This window comes from Hippopotamus amphibius, chromosome X (genome assembly GCF_030028045.1).
Source record: "Hippopotamus amphibius kiboko isolate mHipAmp2 chromosome X, mHipAmp2.hap2, whole genome shotgun sequence".
NCBI classification, from domain to species: domain Eukaryota; kingdom Metazoa; phylum Chordata; class Mammalia; order Artiodactyla; family Hippopotamidae; genus Hippopotamus; species Hippopotamus amphibius.
The window spans coordinates 77,903,085-77,924,938 of record NC_080203.1 but is presented as its reverse complement, the minus strand read 5'-3'; the positions used below and the strand labels follow the sequence as shown (position 1 = coordinate 77,924,938).

The 21,854-nt window shown below is 36.5% G+C and overlaps 1 protein-coding gene across 8 annotated transcripts in view; it reads left to right on the top strand.

Moving 5' to 3' along the window:
• The window catches only part of EDA (ectodysplasin A), a 370,278-nt gene that overhangs the window by 222,811 nt on the left and 125,613 nt on the right, over positions 1 to 21,854 (top strand). The window lies entirely within an intron of this gene.

The window sequence follows — 21,854 nt, the reverse complement described above, 5'->3', positions numbered from 1 at the left end:
AATTTTTGCACAATGTAGATGCTTAGTAACCATCTGTTAACTAACTATATACCTTCTTGTGGGTGTAACTACACTAAAAAAAGCAAAGAAATGTCAGCAGGAAGGAAATGTAAGGGAATTAATGATGGTAAGTACTCACGGGGATGAATTACCCCCAAACGGAATTCCTGAAATTAAGAGTAGACTAACCCATGGCTTCTGCTAAAGGGAGCTGAATACCTGTTGAAAGTGAAAGGTAATTGAACTCTCTGGAAAGAAATAATTATTCTGAAATAGTCTGCCTTTATTATGAAGTGACAGTTCTCTAAAAATGTATTACCTTTTTCCTAGAAAAAGAACCTTCATTCCTTTAGCAGTCAAGTGAGTTAATTTCCTTTCAGTGTTTTCAAAACCATTTCTAAACTTCATCTTAGTTTCTCCAATGAAGGCAGTCAACTCTGGTGGTGTCTATACACATGGACTGGCTTGAAAAATAAAAACCTCTGTAAGAATTAAACGTAAGGTTCTTTTGAAAATAACTGGTTGGATTCAATCTAAATAGATTTGTTTTTGACAGATACTTGCAGTATTTGTGACTGGTTAACAGCAGGACTATAATAGATTTTGTAGTCTAACAGAAGTTGAACTTGAGAAATGGCGATTGATGATGAAAACCCATAGCTGAAGGATAATTAACCATTTTGAGTACTATAAAATGGGCAGAAAAGCCACTGTTAATTTATTACATTTTTTGTCCATATTACAGAAGACCCTTGGGTACATTTACAAATACATAGACACCAAACATAACTAGGATCACACCTGGGCTATTCAGCTTCTCAAAACTCATTAACTGAAAAGACATAGATTAATTGGAGAGAGTTCAGAGAAGAGTAACAGAAATGATTAATGGGCCAGAGGGATTGATTTATGAGCAAAGATTAAAAGAATTTTGTCTATACAATTTAGCTAAGTGATGACTAAGGGGGAAGAGGGTGGGGACACAACTCTCTGAAGGGTGTAAACACCAAGGAGAGAGGAGAATAATTTACTATGCAACATGAGAATATAACTACGGCTAATAAGCTATAATTACCCAAAGGAATAATAGAATAAATATTTCAGGGAAACTCAGAACCATAAGACCACCAATTTCTTTCTCAAGGAGACAGTCACAAACACTTATAACCCTAGTCTCATCCAGATTAACAAGTATATGTGATGTGAAGTGATCATCTGATGCCATTGAGCCCCTGCCTCCCCCACCCTCTCCAACTTTTACGTTATATTATGGCTACTTCAAGTCCAGTCTAGTACACAGGTCTACACAATTTTCTCTTTATTGGTGCTGGTGGTTCTTTCAAAGTTCAATTCTGATAGTGGCCATAGAAGAGCCCTTCCTTTTGGAGGTACTGTGAATTCACTTGTAAAGATCAAATCTGGAGGTGAGAAAATCTTGGATTCTGCTTGGGATTATAAACAAATCAGAAGTCATCGTGTTTGTGTTTGGAATCTCCAATCACAAACTTTCAAATTGTATTTCATGTCTAAAAAGTTCAATTTTAGCATCATCTGAAAGTAAAAAAAAGTCACTAAAAATAAATCTTTGTAGGCTTCATGATTTGTGTAAACTTTGGAATGTGGTTCTTCAGAAAACAAATTAGTCTGTGGGTAACTGCAGGCTAAGTTATTTGGCTAATTCCTATTGTGCTATCATGGCATTCCAGAGCACTGCTATTTAACCTTGCCAGATAAGATTTTGCATGTCACTGCAGTGAAAGCAGCTTTTTTTGTATGCATACTTTTCTCCTTCTTTTCCTTTGTGCTGAGAATCTTCCATAGGGTGATCCCACTCTGGAAATATCTTTTTCTTCTTCTCCATCATTGCTTTGACAAGGTCTTCTGGTTTTATTTTAGGTTATATATTTGCCCAGGTTTTTCTTCTAGAAAAATAATATCTTAATGCTATATTTAATTTATTTATTTTTACTTTTTGGCCGTGCCACAGGGCATGTGGGATCTTACTTCCCCTACCAGGGATCCAACCCACACCCCATGCAGTGGAAGTGCAGAGTCTTAACCGCTGGACCACCAGGGAAGTCCCTTAATGCAATATTTTAAATAAAGTTTTTAAAATAAACTTTTTATTTTATAGTAGCTTTAGATTTACAGAAAGTTTGCAAAGATCGTATGGAGTTCTTCTATACTCTAACCCAGTATCCCCTATTACATTAGTGTATTACATTTGTCACATCAAATGAACTAATACTGATATATTATTATTAACTAAAATTCATAGTTTATTCACATTTCGTTAGCTTCTATCTAATGTCCTTTTTCTCTTACAAGGTCCCATACAGGATGCCATAATGTATACCATTGAGTCTTCTCTTGACAATGGCAATTTCTCAGACTTTCCTTGTTTTCAATGACCTCAACAGTTTTGAGGGATACTGGTCAGCTATTTCGTAGAATCTCTCTTGACTGGAATTTGTCTGATGTTTTTCTCATGATTATATTGGTGTTGTGATGTTTGGAGGAGGAAGACCACAGAGAGAAAATGCCATTCTCAACTCGTATCAAAGGTAGATACCATTAACATGACTTACCACTGTTGATGTTAATCTTGGTCACCTGGCTGAGCCTGTGTTCGTTGGTTCCTCCACTATAAAATTATTAATTTCCCCCTTTCCATGCTCTGCGCTTTGCAAGTCATGGTGTACAGTCCAGCTTAAAGAGTGGGGAGTTATGCTCCACCTTCTTGAGAGTGAAATATCTACATAAATTATTTGGGATTCTTTTATACGGTCAATTTGTCACCCAGCTATTTGTTTGCTTAATCATTTGTTTATATAAATATAGACATAAGGCTATTTATTTTATACTTTGGGTTATAATCTTATACTACTTTATTTTGTTGCTCAAATTTTTCAAGTTTTGGCTCTTAGGAGCTCTTTCAGTTGGCTCCTATGTCCATTTGACACACCACCATCCATGTGGACTTTTACTAAATACTTCTTTATGAAATTACAAGATGCTAAAGGCTCATATGTATATTTCCTGCTCTGGCAGTCCTATCATTAACCAATTCTCCAAAGTTGCCTGATTTTTCTTACTGGAAAATGGTGTTAAAAACCAAGATCTGAGTGCTTGTTCCCACTGAGGTGTCATTACTTGTAGGCCTTCTCAGCTGACAGAGGAAAGAAACATGTATATATACTAGCCAGTATGCATACATATATCTATAAGCATTTCTATATGTAAATATTTTTATCTATATTAAGCTAAACATGAGTTCGTACTGATGTCTCCAGCTCTAATCCATTACCATATGGATCATTCTAGCCTTCTCTCCTGCTTGCCTATAACCTCCGACTCCCATCCATCATCCACTTTATCATCCAATTTCAATACCCAACAGTGGTTTCAGAATTGTTAACCCACCCTCCATGGGGACAACTTTATCAAATAGAGTACATGCTTATCTATAGTTTCTTTTGTCCTTAATCTGACAAACTACTGATTTCCAAAGTTACTTAAGTCAGCTCTTTTTCTCCCCACCCGTTTTAGTGAGGTTATTTCATACATATGTAATATAATTAGTTTTTCTGTCACATTCTGCATTCCATCCTGAAATCAATCTCCTGATGACTTCTTAAATGACTTTTAAATTTTACATACATAAGACTCACTCTTTGTGCTGTAAGGTCCTATGGGTTTTGGAAAATGCATTGTGTCATATATCTACCATTACAGTGTCATACAAAATAGTTTCACCACCCTTAAAAATAAAAACAAACAAACAAAATCCTTGCTTCATGTATTGAGCCTTTCCTCCTCCTCAAATCTCTGGCAGCCACTATTCATCTCTTCACCTCCCATCTCTATAGTTTTGTCTTTTCCAAAATGTTATATAAATGGAATCATGCAGTATGTAGCCTTTCCAGCTGGTTTCTTTCACTTAGCAATATATATTCTAGATTCATCCACATCTTTGTATGGCTTAATAGCTTATTCTTTTTTTTAATCCTGGAATAGTATTCCACTATATGTATGTATAAAGTTTGTTTACTCATTTATCTATTGAAGGAAATCTCGATTGTTTCTAGTGTTTTGTGATTGTGAAGAAAGCTGCTATAAATATCCACATGCTACTTTTTGTATGAAAATAAGTTTCAAATCTGTTGGGTAAATGTTTAGGAGTACAATTGCTGTGTTGTATGTTAAGAGCTTTGTAAGAAACTTCTAAACTCTCTTCTAAAGAGGCTGTACCATTTTGCATTCTCACTGGCAATGAATGAGAGTTTCTATTGTTTTGCATCCTTGCCAGCAATTGGTATTGTCAGGTTTTTTTTAATTTTATCCTTTCTAATGGGTATGTAGTGGTACCTTATTGTTGCTTTAGTTTGCACTTCACTAGTGACACTTACCCACCTTTGATTGGTTACAATCTATGAATGTTTTAGAAAATAGTTTTTGTTTTACTGACCAATTCTCCCTCTATTGGAATTGAGGAAACAAGTGCTTATAAAATGTTAGGCTTTATTAATATTGGGAAAAAGTGTTTAAAATTCAAGCTACTACCATTTTATAAATGTGTAGATTTTGTGCTTCTCTATTAATTAGCTACAACATAGGCAAAGGAAGCATCTGCTAAAGTGAATGTTAAGTCACTAGTGGCAGAGAATCAATCTAGTGTGATAGTTGTGCAGAAAGTAGAGGGAGTTTTATTGGTAAGCAAAATGCCTATAGCATAATTGTTTTTCTGGATATATCTACAGCTTCCCTTTATTCTCCCCTCCCTCACTACCATCACCACGCGCACACACACACACACACACACACGCACACACACTCTACTTTTTATCCTCACCTCTTGAACATGGAAATAGTATCAAGAGAGACTAAAATGTACTCAGAATATATATGCACCATGATTTCTTCTCACTTTAGGACCAGATAACCAGAGTAACTTTAATTCCTTTTCCCATCACAGTACACTTGCATATATATAATTTCTTCTAAATCTCTTAGATGCATCTGATTTCGATTGCTCTGTAACCCTAATTTAGGTCCTCCCTCTCTGGGTATGCCCAATACTGCCATGTTCCCCCTATCTCTTCCAAGCTGCAAACCTCTCTTTCCCCCTTTAATCCCGATTACATCTTATTCATTCTATGTGTCATTTCTTTGGGGTCACACTAGGTGGAAAAAATTAATTTCTTAAATCCATTTTATTTTAAGTGTTAGGACAAAGAACACAACATTGATTGAACATCTACAATGCATGAGGAACTTTCATACATGTTCTCATTTCATTCCCGTAACAATTCCATGAGGTGATTATTATCCCCATTTTATAAATAAGAAAATTTAGAGCTCAGTAGCATGCTTTAATATGTTTGTACATGCTTTTCCCTCTACCTAGAATGCCCCTTGAGTTCTATCTCTATTTATCAAACTACCGAACCTTCTGAAGCCATTTCAGATTTAACTTCCCTAAGTGGTGGTCTCAGCACTGCCCCTGTCAATTTTGAAAAGACTCTCCAAGTAATTCTGATACTTGGCCCTGGTTAAGATCCATCATGCTATATGAGAATATTTCCTCTCCCATTTTATCTTATTCATACTATAACTACAAAATCTCAAAATACCTTCACAAAACCATAAGGTGGTAAAGTTGTACAAAGGATTTTTAAAATAAATTCTTATTGCCCAAATTAAAAAAAAAAAAAAGATCCATCATGCTAAACAGTGATTATGTAGAGGGCAAAGGACATATCTTACTTTATTTGTATCCCTATTATGTTGCATAGTATCTTGCATTCCACGTATTTTACCAATAAGTGTTTATTAAATGAATGCTTTGGAATTTCATGGAAAAGCAGGGTTTTTTTGTGTGTTTCACTAGGTGGGTAGATTAAATAGAACCACTTGAGCAAATTTATTTAGATAACTGCTTAATCTTTGGGGAGTAGCTGATGTAAAAGGTGGTGATAACTGTGAATGGAACTCATATAAACACTGTGGCAATGATTTTCGGAATGAAGAGGATGCTTATCATTTTTGTTTACAAAAAAGAATAAAAATAACTATCTACTGTTCTCATAATGCAAACTCTAAAAAGTAGTCTGATTAAGTCTATTTTGCTGGTGCAGATACACAACAGATAATTGTAAATCAGGGATACTTCCTTGGGAAGCAGGTTGCCATCAGAAACAGGGACTACATAAAGTGTTAAACACTTATTAAAGTGGGCATAGGCTTAGTCACGACCTAGAGGGGTGGGATAGGGAGGGTGGGAGGGAGGCTCAAAAAGGAACGGATATGGGGATATAAGTATAAATATAGCTGATTCAAATTGTTGTACAGCAGAAACTAACACAACATTGTAAAGCAATTATACTCCAATAAAGAGCTTTAAAAAAGTGGACATAGATTAAATTTTTAAATTAATTGAAAAACACTACAGTAGGAACTCAGAAAAGTTTTGGAAGTCTAATACTCTTTACAAAAAGGAAACTCCTTGGTGATTCAAATCCTTTGATTACCTTGAGCTCTACTGTACTGAATGCTGCTGGAAATAAGTGTGCCACTATCTTACACTTAGAAGTTTCTTCATTCTACAAAACCTTCCATTATACATTAAAGGTATGTGTTTTAACAGAATTTGACCTTTATTGGCAAGAATTAACGCAAAACATTTCTAATCAGCTCTCAAGCAGGATATGACAACACCTTCCACACAACTAGGTATCAGCTGATGAGAGATGAGGTCTCTGATTACTATTTCAACATATACCATTAGTACAAAGTCAAAAATTGTGACTGGAAGGTGCTCAGGGATCTCAGTACTAACATAATTGATCACATTATTTGTTTCTTAGAACTGGGCTCTGCATAGTCCCAGTTCAATGTCAACTGAAGACCCCAGCAAGATACTGTACAGCTGACTTGATTTGTCAAAGAAATTTGAAAACTTGTTTAAAGCAATTAAAAGCATTCTTGCTGTTTTTTGGCAGTGCTAGGGAGAACTTGGCTCTTCATGGAGCTGGGGTAATCAGAGAGTGAGCAAATGGTAATTTAGGTCCTTAGGCAAATATATAAGCTTTGAAGTTAGAATATTTCTAATTGCATGCCTATTGCTTGATTGACATGATTCTGAAGTTAGACAACTACCCCAATAAGCTGCTCCTAGTTTCTGATGGTTTACCAGTGACCCTCAGCTCCTTCATACAGAACTGTGCCTCACAAACTGGTAGTGGTTTTCCAGGGTCCAACATGTGTCTTTCTGGAGGATAGATTCTACTCTGGGTTATAGATAAGCACTTCATTATATTTAAACGAATATTCATTTATATATCTATAGTAATAGAATGCAAAATTTCTCTAAAATGAGTGGGGAAGGCATTGGAAGTGTGGGAAAGCTTCTAAAGCACTGCCCTAAGTTTTAGCCACTTCTCTGGAATGTCCTTCTCATTCACCTAAGCCTAGAAATCTCCTGCTTACTTTTCAAATGCCAGCTAAAAAGGCATCCACCCCAATTCCCTTACCTCAAGTAGACTAACTCCCTCCTCTGTGATTTCATTGACTTTCCTCTATGACCTTACTATGGCATTCATCCCATTAATGTGATTCGCAGTTTATCTCCTCACTAGATAGGTTGTAAGCCTCAGAAGAACAAAGTCTACAAGACTTGTTATATCCCCAGTGCCTTGCACCCTATTTGACTAGAGCAAGTGCCTAGCAAACAGTGGATGGATAGATGGATGGGTGAATGGTTAGATGGATGGGTGGATGATAGGACAGACAGACAGGAAAATGTCCATTCATGAATGTCTGCCCACCTGAACAAGATTTTGAGCTCCTCTCTTAATGTTTTAGTTAAGTCCTCTGAATATAGAACTAGATTTCCACTGGGTTGTTTTTAACTTGTATGCCAGTTACACTTTAATTTTTTTCTAAGTGGGGGAAAATCAATGTGATTAACCCTATTAAAAGATTCAGGAAGGAAAATCATGTGATCATATCAATCAGTGCAACAAAATGGTTAACAAAATGCAATACCAATCCATGATAAAAATTCTCAAAAAACTAAGAGCAGAGGGGACCTTCCTCAAACCCTATAGCTAACATCATACTTTATGGTGAAAGACAGAATGCTTTCCTACTAAGATTAAGAACAAGGTAAAGATGTTTACTCACATCATTCTTAGTCAGCATTGTGCTGGAGGTTCTAACCAGTGCAATAAGGAAAGAAAAAAATAACAAGCAACCAGTTTTGAAAGAAAATTCAACTGTCTTTATATGCAGACAATGTGATCATCTTTGTAGAAAACCATACAAAATCTACAAAACCACTAGAAAGTAGTAAGTGAATATAACAAGTTCACAGAACACAGACTTACTATTTAAAAATCAGTTATAATTGGACAGCAACATGTAAAAAAATGAATTTAAAACACTTCCTAACACCATACACAAAAATAAACTCAAAATGGATTAAAGACCTAAATGTAAGGCCAGACACTATAAAACTCCGAGAGGAAAACATAGGCAGAAGACTCTATGACATACATCAAAGCACGATCCTTTTTGACCCACCTCCTAGAATCATGGAAATAAAATCAAAAATAAACAAATGGAACCTAATGAAACTTAAAAGCTTTTGCACAGCGAAAGAAACCATAAACAAGACAAGAAGACAGCCCTCAGAATGGGAGAAAATACTTGCCAACGAAGCAACTGAAAAAGGATTAATCTCCAAAATACACAAGCAGTTCATGCAGCTTAGTACCAAAAAAGCAAATAATCCAATCCACAAATGGGCAGAAGACCTAAACAGACATTTCTCCTAAAGAAGACATAAGATGGCCAACAAACACATGAAAAGATGCTCAACATCACTAATCATTAGAGAAATGCAAGTCAAAGCCACAGTGAGGTATCACCTCACACCAGTCAGAATGGCCATCATCAAAAAATCTAGAAACAATATATGTTGGAGAGTATGGAGAAAAGGGAACTCTCCTGCACTGTTGGTAGGAATGTAAGTTGGTACAGCCACTATGGAAAACAGTTTGGAGGTTCCTTAAAAAACTAAAAATGGAACTATCATATGACCCAGCAATCCTACCCCTGGGCATATACCCAGAGAAAACCATAATCCGTATATATGAGTTAGCATACAATATTTGTTTTTCTCTTTCTGGCTTACTTCGCTCTGTATGACAGACTCTAGGTCTATCCACCTCATTACCAACTGTAAAATAGATAGCCAATGGGGAGTTGCTGTATAACAAAGGGAGATCAACTCGATGATGGGTGATGCCTTAGAGGGCCAGGACAGGGAGGGTGGGAGGGATTCGCGGAAGGGAGGGGATATGTGAATATATGTATAAATAGAGCTGATTTCACTTTGGTGTACCTCAAAAGCTGGTACAAGAGTGTAAAGCAATTATATTCCAATAAAGAGCTTAAAAATATATATATTTTTCATAATGGCATCAAATATATGAAATAATGTTAAGATATCAGTTTTCCTCAACTGATCTATCCTAATTTTTTTTGTAGAAATTGATAATTCGATTCTAAAATTTATCTGGAAAGGCAAAGGACTTTGAAATAAAACAACTTTGAAACAAAAACCAAACTTGGAGGAGTACCTGATTTCAAAGCTCATTAGAAAGCAACAGTTATCAATAAAATGGATCATAGACTTAAATGTAAATTATAAAACTATCAGGCAAAGAACAACAAGAAGTCAATTTTTTTAATGGGTGAAAGATATGAACAGATACTTCAAAGAAGATATATGAAAAGATGCCCAACATCATTAGTCATTAGGGATAAGCAAATTAAAACCACAATGAAAGGGTACTACGTACCTATTAGAATAGCTAAACTTAAAAAGACTGACCATACCAAGTTTTGATGAGGATGTGAGAAACTGTAACTCTTAATACACTGTTGGTGGGGATGCAAAATGGCACATCCACTTTAGAAAACAATTTGATAGTTTGTTATAACATATACTTACCATAAAACCAACAGTTCCACTCTGATGTCCTATGAGAAATGAAAGCATAGGTCCGCACCAAGACTTGTACATCAATGTCTATAAAAGTTTTATTTGTGGTAACTAAAAACTGGAAACAATCTATTATGTCCATGAACAGGTGAATGGATAAACAAATTCTGTTACATCCATACAATAGAATACTACTTATCAATAAAAATGAATGAACTGCTGATATATGTTATAACATGGATGGATCTCAAAATAATTAAGCTGAGTGAAAGAAATCAGACCCCCCCCCCCCCCGCAAAGTGCACATTATATGATTCTCTTCATATAAAATTCTAGAAGATGAAAACTAGTCAATAATAACAGAAAGCAGATCAGTGGTTACCTGGGAATGCAGAGGACATCAGAGATGTGGGTTAGTGGGAAGGGAATACCAAGGGATATGAGGAAAATTTGGGGGGGATGGATATCTTCATTTTTTTTATTGTGATGATGGTTTCACAGGTGTACATATGTATATACATATGTCAAAACTTAACAAGTTGTACCCTTAAATATGTACAGTTTATTGTATCCCTATAAAACCATTAAAAGTAATCTTTGTGGCTGAGAATGAAGCTGGTTGTAACTTAATCCATAGTTCATGTTAAGAAAAAGGACATAGGCTTTGGGGAAAGGGTTGGGGGAAAGAGATAGATGGAATGAGAGACGGGAGCTATGTTTAGATGGCCCCTTGCCAGCACTCTTTTTCAGGTGAGGGTTCTCAAGGCTGGTTTGAGTTTAGTAGTGGCAAAAGATTCCTGTTTCAAAGTTCCTGGCTGGTTTTGGAGAAGCTAACTAGTACATGCATGTAGTTTTTAAAAATATGAACTATGTACATAAAGGCTTATAATGTAAGCAACATTTCACTGTTCTAACCTTCTCTACTCCCAGTTCTAATCCTCTCAGGTTATTACTTTTAACTCTATTAACTATTTCTGTTTTGTTCTTCTCTGATTGCTTCCAAATATACTACTATTACTTGACTTATCTATTTTAGACTTTATTAATTTTCTACTGTGATAAATGAGTCTTTACCTCAATTATTCTACCTCTCGTCCTAGTGTAGTTATCGTGACTTTTAGTCCCTCTGTTTGTTTGTTAGAGAAATATACTTAGACCTTTACTTCTTGTTCCATAAACTGTGGACAGTATCTCTTAACTCTTATTTGTAAGATGAAGCCAAAAGTTCTTCCCTTTATCTCTCATCTCTTCTACCTACTAACTCTTGTCATTTGTACTTTTACTTTTTGCATTGCCAAGAGGGATAACATATATGTTTTGTTCTTTATCTATAATTAAGTATCTCTATAATTAAGTTATCCTGTACATTTGTAACTGGTTATTTGTGAAAGTTGAAAATCATTATGCAGTGTTTATACTATTGTGGCTATTTAAAATTTTCCTCTCTTCTGTTAAGGATTATGAGAAATTTAACATTTCTTAATCCATATAATGTTTTATTTTTTCTGGATTTTCTAATTGCCTTTATTTTTTCTCGCATTATCTGCAGCATCCACAGTTTGTCTAATTTGTTAAAGGTGAGTAAAATCTTGAGCTCCCCCCTCTTATTTTCTGGATTCTTCCATCCTGGAGCCCAGTTTCCTTCCATTCCGACTTAGTGCTCCTTAGGCCTGTGGTGTAGCTCTCATCCTTGGACTTACTTTTTTTAGTCTCTAGTTTTAAGTTCACTGTTTCCAGAATCCAGCGTGTATCTCTGTCTTCCTTTACTCATTTTTCTTTCTCATTTTGCCGGAGAATATTGCTAAGTAACTTCCTAAGAAAGAGGTGAGAGGTGAAATTTGAACCTTTGCAATCTGGAAATGTCTTTTTTTTTTTTCTATCAAGCTCAATTTATAGTTGACTACAAATAAAACTGTAGGTTCAAAATAAGTTTCCCTAAGAACTTTGAAGGCATTTCTCCATTGTTTTCTCTAACACCCAGTGTTGTTGATGATGTGACCATTCTATTCCAATTCTTCTTCCTTTAATTGTTAATGTTTTTCATCTCTGGGAGCTTTCGGGATCTTTTTTTTAGTCTTTGATGTTCTGAAATATCATAATGTGTCTAGGGGTTGAGCAAAATGGCTGGATGCCCCAAATATGAGGCCCATAAACACCACCCATGTACAGAGAGCCATTATGCTAGGGGAGGCCTGTAAATCCCAGAATGTGGATGTCTTTTCTCTGGGGTACTAACGCCCATACTGGGTACTTCAGTTGTTCTTAGATGACAAACTCTTTAAAAAAGAATATTCCGATTTTTTTGTTGTTGTTGTTGTTGGCCTTGAGAATAAATGCCTGAATACTAGGGTACTGAGAGCTTCAGGGCCTGACGGGCCGGGGAAAGGGCAGAAAAACTTGAGAATGTGATTTAAAGCTCCTTCTTTCTTTAAGATTGATTCTTACAATGCCCCTTCATAATCTTAATTGTAAGCTAGGGCAATGATTACTTGGGACGTCCCAGATCACTGAGTTAAGAAATTCCTAAACTCTGATGAATATCATGACCCTCCTGGGGAACAGTCAATCCTTAATCCTTGGGCTAAAGTCATTGTTTCTAATAATCAGTCCACTACTGTTGTAAATTCCTATAGTTAGAGGTAACTAGGTGGGGGTTATGATTAACTCCTCTATTTTTAGGGTATATAAGACACATGTACGACTCCATCATGGGTCTCTCCACCCCCTCCTGGTGTCTGTGCCAGAAGCTATTATACTTTCTCTCCTTAATAAACTGTTACCCTGCTATTTAAACCTGAGCAGCAGCTTGTTATTGATCCCAGGAGAAATTCTTTTCTTCCGGAGATCACGAATCCGCACCCCTAGATGGATTTCATGGCAACAGTATCTATACTCTGGGGTGGGAGATGATTATTCAATACACAGGCTTTCAGTGAGTTTCTCACATTTCATTCTCACCCTCTCCCTTACTTGGCATTTCCAAGTTCAAAACTTCTCTGGGGTCCTACAGGGCAGAGCAGCATCCTCCAGGCTGTAAGCCCCCCCGTCACTTTCTTGGCCCTTCTTTATCAGTCAGCATCCTCTCCACTTTCAGAAACATATTGAAATTTCTTTACTGCTAATTCCCTCTGTTAGTCTTTTCATTGTATCATGTTTTTATTTGCTTAACAGGATCTTGGGAAAGAAAGGAGCTAAAATTGTTTGGTCAGTCAGCCACCTTGATCCATATGTTTATATGCTTGTCAAATTTTAAAGTTTATAAGCTTTTAATGATGGGGGGATACTTTTAATTAGGAGCAATTAGCTATAAATTGGACAAACCTAAACTGTTTACCCATTAATAGGCATTTAGAGGATTCATTGGGGTTAAAGCTCTGTGAAAGAGATCAGTAGACAGCAATGAAATCTAATTCTCCATTGCTCCATGGAAAGATGACTTTAGTCCCTAAACTAACAATCAAACAATGGATATAAATAAAATTGACTTTAATGAATAGAGTATTTTGCTATACTTCATTTCATTTGCTTATATTTTATCCTAATTTCTTTTTGAGTGGGTAGCTCTGTTGAGATGCCGTAGAAAAGATTTATGAGACAATACTCAGCATGAGGTTTCTTTCACTCACTGTCATGGTCATAAGCAAGAGTCAGGAATTTTCCTATGAGAAAAGATTTCCATAGAAACACCATAATGCTGAATTCTAATCAACAGCCATATTAAAAATTTTTTTGTTTTCTCCTCTCAGTTTTACAGCTACTGAAGCGGTATTGGTCTACTGTTATATCACATGACCAATTGTTTAGTATTTACTTCAAGTGAGGCCGCGGCCACACTTGGATACAAGAGGCACTAAAATGACAAGTTATCTAAGGACAGTATTACAACTTTAGATTTATCTAATCTCACAGTGCAATGGTCTTACTGGCCTTGCAGTTTTATTACAAGTCCTTTTCTGCCCTTGGTGATTATAGCTTTACAGTGTTTAAAGTTCTGGACTTGTGTCCCAGTCCTTTCCTTTCTTCCCCCAATCCTCAGGTTTGTGCTTCACAGGCATTTATTGCAGGCCTCATCTCTGCTGATTGTATCACCGCTGATTACCTCCTTGCCCCTGAGATACTTGCATTGAATTCAATTTTACAGTACTTACCCCCTATCCTGCCTGACCTTTCCCTTTGAGAGTCACTTTCTGTACTCACATTCTTATAAGCCAGTCCTGGATTAATGGTGCACTGGCCACATATCTATGTTCATATCCTTGGTATCCACCCAACCCCATGGGTATGTTTGGATCATTGTTTCTAGCCTTTCTTTCATTATGAGCCCTAGCTATAATTGTTGAACTTTTGTCTGAAACATATTTCAGCATCAACTTAAACTGAATATGATTCATCTTTCCCTAAAATTCTTCTCACTTCTTGATTTTTCTGCAAGGTTTAGAACTTTTTTGCCCGCTTAGAATTGATAGCCATCTCTTTCTTAACTTGCTTCTTACCTGTGTCCTATTCCCCTCCCCCTCAAGTTCAGACTGTCACAACTCTCTTTTCACTAGCCACCTCACTCTTAACCCTTCCTCCATACGTGATCTTGAATGTTGTGGACAACATGATTTAGAGGTAGTTTATCAAGTTTAGGTCTCTACTGGGAACCAGAAGGGATTTCATAGTGAAATTTCAGACAAGGGAAAAATCCTAGTTTAAACTTGCACAGGCAATCTCCTTTTGGTCATAATATCCCTCTATTCTGCATTAGTCCAGCTTTGTAAAGATTAAACTGCAACATTGTTATAAAATTTTCAAGAGTAATTTAAGAGTTCATAATTAAGAGAATGTATTAAAGCTAATATTTTCTGAATCCCAGGCTCTGCATTGGCTGAGAAGGTTTTATCCTGGCACTTATATAATAAATTCTATAGGTACATTCTAATGTATAAACTGATTCTATTCACAAATGATAGCCTTAGGTGATTTGTAGGTATTACAAGTGGAAGTGTGTGTTTTTCTCCTTATACACATAAGGAGTACCTTTCACTTTAAAAGTATGGGGAATTATTATACATATTAAATAAGCGGATTCTGCCAAGGGAAGGCAGTGACATCCAATATGTTTTCCTGCACTTCTTATTCAAAGATGTCACTACCAATTTCACCCACACTTGTAGGGAGCAAAGACTAAATCCTCAACCAAAAGTCCTTTCTATATGACTTACATACACACTGCTTTTTGATTTGTGGCTGCAGCTGTTATTTGTACAGCCTGTCACTGTCTGTACTTCTGTGTTCAACATGTAGTCAATTAAAAAAAGCCTTTGCTCAGAAAGTTTCCAAATTCCATACTTTTGCATTCCAAGCTGGTCTCAGCTGCTGTCTTCCCAAGCAGCCCACAACTATGTCATGTTATTTGAAGCTATGCTTCAGTGCATCCTTTAGAGTATTTCTTATGCCACTCCTGCTTCTGGTTATGCCATAAAGCTCACCATACCAAAGATGCTTGGGTATCCTTCTGTCATTGCATCTCTGCACATGTCAACAGTGAACATTGTTTTAATGTTCATAGACCAGCTGACTTCCAGAATCTCAGTAGTGGTGGTCCTCTCTTGCCATTTCACATTAAGCATGACTCTAACTCTGACAGTAAAACAGTTCAACGAAGTAGATGTGCCATCTTTGGCAGGTGTGAATTTCAAAGTCATACAACAGCTAGACACAACTTGCATTGTCCATTGATGAGAATCAATTCTATTAATAATTGTCTGTTCTTTAGCTCTGTTCTGAATGTTAGGAATAGGGCCAAACCTAGGAAATAGATGATCAGAGCAGGAGTCCATTTTCCCCCTTTAAAATTAGTAGTTGTGTGTTTAAAATAGCTCATCTTTGACTTCACCTTATCTAGAGGATGGCTCCACACAGGTTCTGAACCTACAAGTATAGCTACCTTTGAAGAGCTTACTACCAATGGGGGGAAGAAAATTTTATATTAAAAATATATAAGGCATTATTTGATGTGTTAAATGATCTATAGAGCCCAAAAATGGGAGGTAAGAAAAGCCAGAGACTGAACTGGTCTGTAGTATATTTTCTTGCCAATGCCACACTATGATAATCTCCTCAAATAAAGATACTATTCTTTTTATTTTGCTTTCTACTTTGCAGTCACTTGCATTGTTGGGCAGTGATTTTTAAGTCAAATGGCCTAAAGAGCAGAATTCAGTGATTGCTTTTAGCTCTATGTGAAAAATGTTTGTTCTCTTTAGTTTCCATGTTTAATTTACTACATAATTTCAGTCATCATCAGATATATTTACAATAGAGGATAGCAATCCCTAGGACTCACACCAGAGGTGTCCAGGGTGCCAATTTCCTTTGGCATTTGGGCTGACCGCTGCCACCTCTACCCCGACCCCAATGGTGGCAGCTCCCATGGAATGCTGTGATCAGAGTTGAGTGTACGTTAAAGATAGTGTCCAGTTCAGTGCCCTCCATGTGGTAAATACTCAGTATTTGTTCAGCATACAACAACCCCCTGAGTGAACTTCTCCAGACCTTTTGTTGAAAATCAAAGCATCTTGAGTTAAGGATTCTTATAAGATTGAGAGTATATTCAATGCCAGCTTCTATATTCATTTTATGTCCTTCAAACCAATTTGGGCAACTCTACTTCATTCATTGGTCCTGGGATGCTCACATATTGGTATGGTGGAATCACTTGAAGATCTTTGTTAAATATCCCAGGGTATAAGTGTTTTTATTTTATTTATTTACAATTTTATTTTATTTGTTTATTTTTTCTTTTGACCTTTTGTCGGAGTATAATAGCTTTACACTGTTGTGCCAGTTTCTACTGTACAACAAAGCGAATCAGCTGTATTTATACATATATCCCTATATCCCCTCCCTCTTGAGCCTCCCTGAAGGTCCCAGCTGATTGCTGATGAGTGGTGGTAGTGATGGCAGTGATTGCAATAAGAAAAATAGATTTAATCAAGAACATTGAAAGAGAATTTTTTTTTAAATAAGTGAATTGCCAATTTTAGAAAGCCTGGTAGGTACCTGCCTCATCTTGGGAGAGATGAAGTACCAATTTCTATAAACAGATTAACTCCAGGAATGACAGAATAAAAGGTGAATAACACTATCTATGTGGGAGCCCTATTTTACCAGTGGCAAAAGAGGACTTAGTCTTTTTAGTCTCCAGATAATGAACCAGTTGAGGGATGAATAATATAGCAGTTTCTCAAAATGTGGTTCCAGAACTACCTGCATCAGAATCCCATAGTGAGCAAGTTGAAAAGCCAGATTCTTATGTCTCACTTCAGCTTACTCAATTTAACTTTGGGGAGGGGAAGGCCCAGAATTCTACATTTTAACACTCATGCCTGGTAATTCTGATGCACACCAAAGTTTGAGAACCACTGCCCTACAGAATCTCTCACTCTTAAGATCCGTTTGACTTGATTACTGCCAATAGCATAATATGTTCTTAGACTACCTTGCCATGGTTGATCATAAGAAATGTGGTCTAATTCGAGTCAAATAAAATCCTGGCTTTATAGAATGGATTACTGATAGTTATATCATTCTTTTGACAGATAGACACTTACTAGGGGCCTAGTATATGTCAGGTCCAGAGCTAGGCAATAGGATTACAAACATGAACAAAATATGGTCTCTCTACCCTCAAGCTTATGTGTAATTTCCTATGAATCATCTAATACAATCCATACATTACCATGAACTATATAATGGATCAAATTTATTCTGTCATGGTAAAAAGAAAAAAAGCACCCAATAATTTTGTGGGTTGATATATTAGAAAAAAATATTTTTGTAGCAATATCTGGAGAGTCACTAGCAATAATGGACGTATCCCTCATGTCTCACTATTAACGAATTGTTTCCAGCTGAGAGTCCTCTCATCTGCAGGTGCTGTTTACTATGTAATTTTACCATAGGAAACAAGGGTGTAATCAGTTAATAAAGTGTAAAAAATTGGATTTTTTTTTCCCCTTGAGCAAAATGCCTGGCTGTGGCCAACATTCCTGATGCCTCCTCTCTTGTGCAATAGGAAAGCAATACTTGAAGAGAGAAGTCTGTTTTGTTCATATTCGCAACTTGCCTCTGGAGGCCATACTAATGAATGCAAAACTCAAGCTAGAGTTCCAGACTTTTTGTATGAGCAGCCACTGATGATTTTTTTTTACATTTATTTATTTATTTATTATTTTTTTGGCTGCACCTGGTCTTAGTTGCGGCACGTGGGATCTTCATTGCAGTATGTGGAATCTTTTAGTTGCGGCACGCAGGCTTCTTAGTTGTGGCATGTGGACTTCTTAGTTGTGGCATGCATGTGGGATCTAGTTCCCTGACCAGGTTTCAAACGTGGGTCCCCTGCATTGGGAACATGGAGTCTCACCCACTGGACCACCAGGGAAGTCCCAGCAGCCACTGACTTTTGTCTTTACCATTATACTACACAGAGGATAGTTTTCCCTCTTACCTCTAACTGAGACTCAAATAAGGTCACTGTGAATAGGGATCCTCTTTAAGTTTAAGCAGTATTTTGTGTTGTTTTCATTGAGAAAATAGAAACTATGTTCTGTTCAAAGCATTTTCATGTACAGGTAGTCCCCTTCTAATGAACACTTGACTTAAGAATGTCCCATACTCATCTTCAGCCTCTCTGAAAGGACTTTAAGCTACTCCTAATACCCATGGAAGTTGGAGTTGTTTCTGCCATCTGCAGGAATTGGTTTCTTCCTCAGCCCTCCTGCTCTGGGAGCCTGAGTTCTCCCAAGCTCCCATCAGACCCTTTGGAACAATTAATATGTGAGCACATTCTGCTACTGCTACCGCCAGGACACAAGAAGGTGCTGGAGGCCCTGCCAGGATCCCCATAAGAGCTGAGCCCATGAGGGAACACAAAGACTATAAAGAAAATTCTGGAATTCTGATTGGTGATGGTGGGGAGGTTCTCCGTTTGTGCTTCAAAATTCCTTTCCCCTAGAAATAGCATTATACTGCAATAATAGAAGTGAGTTCTCTGACAGACTCACTTATCCAGACCACAGCCAGGAATAAGCAGTAAACAAATGGCCTCTAAGCCACCAGAGAATATGCGTCTTATTTATTGGAAAAGCCATTCAAAAACACACTCACTTCTTATTTATTCTGCTTATACATGACTCTAATTGGTGTTAATGAGATGTCAAGCCTATAGGAGATTATAAGCAGCAAATTTGAAGAGACTGGAAAAGATGTTATATGTAGGTGAAGTGAAATCTGACAGTTGACAGCAAGGTAAGAGACAAGAAAAGCATTAAAAAGAAGTTTAAGAACTCAAAAGCCAACCACAATGAAAAACTCCTTCACATCCAAAAGCATGGCTAAAATTAAAAACTGACAATACCAAGCGTAGTGAAGATGCAGAGCACTGGAATGCTCATACGCTGCCAGTGGGAGTGTAAAATGATACAATCACTGGAAAATAGTTTGACAGCTCCTTACAGTAAATACTTACCGTATAACCCAGAGGTTCCACCCCTAGGTGTTTACCCAAGAAAAATGAAAACATATGTCCCCACAAAGACTCATACTCATATCAGCTTTATTCATAATAGCCCCAAACTGGAAATAACCCAAGTGTCCCTCAAAAGGTAAATGCATTAAAAAGTTACAGTATATCCATACAATTAAATAGTACTCAGGAAGTAAAAGGAATGAACTACTGATATTTACAAAAATGTGCATGAGTCTCACAGACATTGTGCTGAGGGAAAGAAGCAACACAAAAATCATATAATCATGTTGTATGATTCCATTTATGTGAAGTTCTAGAATGGGAAAAACTAAGCTATGTTGAAAGAATTAGAACAGTGGTTGCCTGGGGTTGGGGTAGAACTGAAGAATGACTGGAAGGGACACAAGGGAAAACTCTGGGGTGATGGAAATGTTCTATATCTTGATTTGGGTGGTGGTTACAAAGGTGTGTATTTTTCAGACTGTATGCTTAAAATATGTACACTTTATTGTACGTAAAGTATAGCTAAAATTTTCATAAAATACAAAATTTATAAAGGGAAAAAAATCCTTCAGAGCATCCCCCTGCTACAGGATAAAATCTTAATTCCTTAACATGATCTGGCCTTTGTTGAATGTCTCTTGGCTCATTCCTTACCATTCCTCCCCACCTCCTACCACTTATTTTAAGCTACTTGTATTTCCAAAAACTGCTTCTCTCTATTTCCTCTGAACGTTGAAGCACAATGCTCCCTTTGCCTGGAATTCCTTTTCATTTTCTCATTCAACATTAAATCCTCAGTATCCTTCAGGACTCACAGAGGTAGCACCTCCTCCAAGAAGCCTTGTCCACTCCTAGTCTGTATTACATACTTTTTCTCTTGCTCCCAGAGAACTTTTTGCTTCTCTCTAACAAAGCATGTATTCCTCTGTAATGTAATTGTAACTTAAAAAAAACAAAAACCTTAAAACCATAGTGAACTGGTGCCATTTAATGTACAGGCAAATAGCCTTCTACATATTCAGTAAACCCTGAGTTAAATCATATGTTGTAGACTAATTTCTATCCAAAATAGCTGAAGTGAGTTTCAGCACTCAAAGTTATCATGAAAACTCTTCTATCCAGAATTACTTGTACTTGTAGAGTTGCAAATGACTGAGATTTTGGTATAAATAGCAGTTTGAGATTATATTATTACCAGTATGATAGGTTATTTATACTTTAGGTTAAGTAACTTTCTGTGGACTTTATCTGGAAACGTAGCCAGACTTTATTATGTCAATTCTACGGGAAAGTGCATTTTACATTCCAATCAAGTGACAAGAACACTGTTCAGTTGAACCATGTGAAATTGCTGATATTGAACCATTTTTGACATACAAAAATGGCAGTTTCATATGATTCAACCTAAATATTTTTAAATACAACCCTTTGGCAAGTTGGAGATTATTAATTATGTATTTAATACATGAATATATTCTGCCAGATGCTAATCTTGTATATTAAGGCTACTGAGTATAATTGTTCTATGTAAAGAGTAAATCACAGAATTTTGAAGAAAGTTTGTGTAGAATGTTAAGGCTTTTCTGAGTCCTTACCCATCTTTTATCCAATTAATCAGAGATGCAGCAAACATGACGATATTCTGTAATTGTTTATTTTTTGAACCAACACTAGGATGAAAATGCAGATTCATTTCTAATTTTTAACCTCCAAACTATCTAACTAGCCTATTTTTAATGTTAATTTTAATTATAATAATAGCTAACATTTATTGAGTGCATATTACATGCTGGGTACTGTGCAAACCCAACAGCTACCTTATGACCAAATTACTATTATTGTCCCTATTTACAGATGAGGAAATTAAAGCTTAAGTATCTTGCCCAAGGTTACACAGCTATAAGTGACAGAGTCGGGTTTGGAATCACTTTCAATCCTACCACTGTGTCTACTGTTTACCTCAAGCACATTTTTTTTAAACCACAAATAAGCACTCATGATGAAAAATTATGATTCAATTCAGCAAGTATATATTTAAGCTGTGATTATCATTAGTGATACCAGGCCCATTCACATATGAAATCTGTTGTATTATTATGAGAGATCATCATAAGACAGTAGAGGAACAAGTACCAAAATGAATCTTATAGACCACAAATACTATAAGAGCTCTGTTGGAGTCTAGGAAAGGGAGAGAATAATTGTGGGCTTTGTCATTATTAACTCCCAGAAGAGCATTGACATAAATGGTACCATCCAATCATAATTGGATGCACAGCATTCTGGGAACAAACCAAAAGTTTAGCATAAATAGGAATGTGGAGAAAT